A 3055-nucleotide genomic window follows, 5' to 3' on the forward strand; every position below is an offset into this window, starting at 1 on the left:
GGAGCGCTGGTCCGGTGCATAGGACGTCATTGAGCGATTTTCCGTTTGACGTTTTACAGGAGGCGTCATATACTACTCTAACCTTAGTAGTGACACTTTCCTCTTTGAATACTGCGTGATGAGGCAAGGTGCAACATGTGGACTCGATTCCATTCTCCTTGCTAATGATGCAATGGTTGTTACTTTGGTCACCTGGCCTAGTTGAAAGTACTCATTCATGACTTCCGAATATTTGGCTTGCAGCTCCGGCTGCCTTTGGAATCTTCGTTGAAGCATTTGGAATCGATTAATCGCGATTTGACGTGATTTGCCTAGCACCTGCGAAGGGTCAAACAAACGCTTAAGTGGTAACCGTACCAAATACTTGCCGTTTCGTTGACGGATGTGAGTTCGTTTAAAATGCTCCTCGCACCATCGCTCTTCTGGTGTGAGCTATTTGCAGAACCGAGATGCTCCATTTCGAAGAATTTCTGGACGAGATTCTCGAGCCTGTTGTGGTGATATCTAATAGTGACAGCGTGTGCGCGTGTGGAAGTGGCTCGACCAAAGACTATCCAGCCAAGCTGGGTGTGCTGTGCAATTGGTTGGTTCTCGTTTCCTCTGCGGATATCTGAAAGCAGGATCTGTGGGATTACGTCCGCTCCCAGCAGAAGATCAATCCGTTGTGATTTGTAGACCCTGGCATCGGCGAGTTCTATTCCGTTGAAATAAGGACATTGCTGCAATTTGATGTATTTTGAAGGTAATTGCGATGTAAGCGTTTTAAGTATAAACGCAGTATCAATGGTAGTACAAAACTGCGAAGTACAAGAACTTAATGACAATTCTGTAGTGTAGGTACACCTGTTCTTGGAGGTGGTCCCAACTCCTGCAATTTCTGCCGAAATTGGATGCCGCTTGAGGTTGAGAGCCTGCACTGTGTGCTCTGTAATGAGGGTTCCTTCCGAGCCTGAATCCAATAACGCACGTACCACAGCTGATTGGCCAGTGTGGGGGTTGTGGGTTGTGACCAGGGCAGTGGCCAGAAGGACAGTGCTGGGTTCGTGATGCGTTGCCGTAGCGGAGCCTAGTTGCGCAGAGTGTGTTCTCACAGACGAGTCGGTCGCTGCAGACTGGATGCTTTCCTTGCAAAGCAGTCCTTGGACAAAAGGTCCGGGCAATGCCGAAGATTGTGACTGTCGCTACAGTGAGGGCAGCGAGTGTGTTCGGCAACCGCAGTCTTGGCGTGGAAACTGTTGCCCTTGTATGTTACGTTGCCAACTGACTTCTTCGGGTGCCTTTGATTGACAGGCTGCGGCACAGGTGTCCGCGTCGTGGAGTGGCCTCGATTTTCGAACACATCGATGCTGACGAGACGGTCGTTGAGAAATGATTGTAGCTGAGAAAATGTGGCAAGTTCGGCAGAGCTACCGAGATGGAGCTCCCAAGCTTGCAGTGTCGTGCTTGACAGTCTGGAAGTGAGATGATGAGCCATCCAATGCTGAACATCTAGATTCTTGAAAGCATTGAGACAAACCGTCGCAACATTAAGCATATGTTTTATATCAGCAGACTGCTCCTTTGTCAACTGTGGCAAGTCATACAAACCGTTCATATGGTACATAAGCTGCAGCCGTTTGTTGTCGTATCGCTTGAGGACGAGACTCCAAGCTGTTGCATAGTTAGTTCTCGCAAGCGCCATCTGCTGAATGTCCTCGTCGCGATCCGAGGGAAGAGCTTGCTTCAGGAAATGAAACCTTTGGACGTCGGACAGTTTCTGGTTGTTATGGATGATTTAAACAAATGCATCGTGAAATGCCGGCCAATCCACAAACTTGCCTGTAAATGTCGGTACAGGTAGCTTGGGCAATTGCACTGATGATACAGATGGATTTGCTGGCTCTGGATTCTGCTGTACCGGTGGTGCTCTTGGACATACATTTTCGTAGGCCTCTGATATGATGCTGAATGCCGTTGTATAGTCTTCATCAAAGCGAAAGGCCACTTCGCTGGACACATAACTATGCGTACTTGGACATCGAAGTATTAATCAACGTTGATGATTTTGCTCAAATTCACCTAAGAACCGTTGCAAAGTTTGTAAGCGCGTTTGAAAATAAGCTTTTGTTTTCCGATCTGCGCCATCCTTTCTGAAATTACGCACCGTTTGATTAACCCTCGCAATGAGATTTGTCCGTCCATGCCGCCCCCAATTACTGGGACCAGTATTAGAAACCAAAGGATGTCCCATGTGAATGCTCTGTGAATAAATAAAGTGTTCGTTATGGTACATGTATGGTCGAATGGAGCTAGCAACGGTGGTAGGATTATTCTGAGGTCTGTGGCAACGGTAGCCGACATAGTTTAGAGACCGATCGTTTGTATACGCCTGATGCTGTTTTAACAGTTGCGACTCTGACTAAACTGTCAGCTCCAGGGTGAACTTCTATTATCCTTCCCAGTTTCCACTCGTTGGGTGGCAGTCGGTCATCCTTGACAATTGCTAGACCGCTGACTTGTAGATTGTCGGTTTCATGTCGCCACTTTGGACGGGCTTGAAGATGTGATAGCCAATCCGAACACCAACGCTTGCCAAAATTGCCGGATCATTTTCTGTCCTTCCAGAAATTGGACTGTGAGTGGAACATCCCTTGTTACATCCGGCGGAGCTAATAATGAATCTCCAATAAGAAGATGTGCCGGGGTGAGGACAGCTAGGTCCTCCGGCTCCGCGCTTAGTGGACATAATGGCCTGGAATTTAAACAGGCTTCAATTTATGTTAGCACGGTAGCAAGTTGTTCGTAGGTCATTTTATATCCTGAAAAGGCTCGATAAAGATGTGTTTTGACAGACTTCACATTTGCCTCCCAAAGGCCTCCGAAATTAGGACTATGCGGTGGATTAAAATGCCATTGGACGTTTCGGGCCGCTAAAGCAGGTATTACAGTTGTGGGTAGCTCTCGTTTCAAATGTATTTGCCAGGTTTGAAGAGCCCGGTCGGCACCAATGAAGTTCGTGCCGCAGTCGCTATACATGTGTTGACAGTAGCCCCGACGCGCGATGAAACGTTGTAGG

The sequence above is a fragment of the Drosophila persimilis genome, unplaced genomic scaffold (genome assembly GCF_003286085.1).
Source record: "Drosophila persimilis strain 14011-0111.01,24,50 unplaced genomic scaffold, DperRS2 tig00003947-arrow-arrow-pilon, whole genome shotgun sequence".
Lineage (NCBI taxonomy): Eukaryota > Metazoa > Arthropoda > Insecta > Diptera > Drosophilidae > Drosophila > Drosophila persimilis.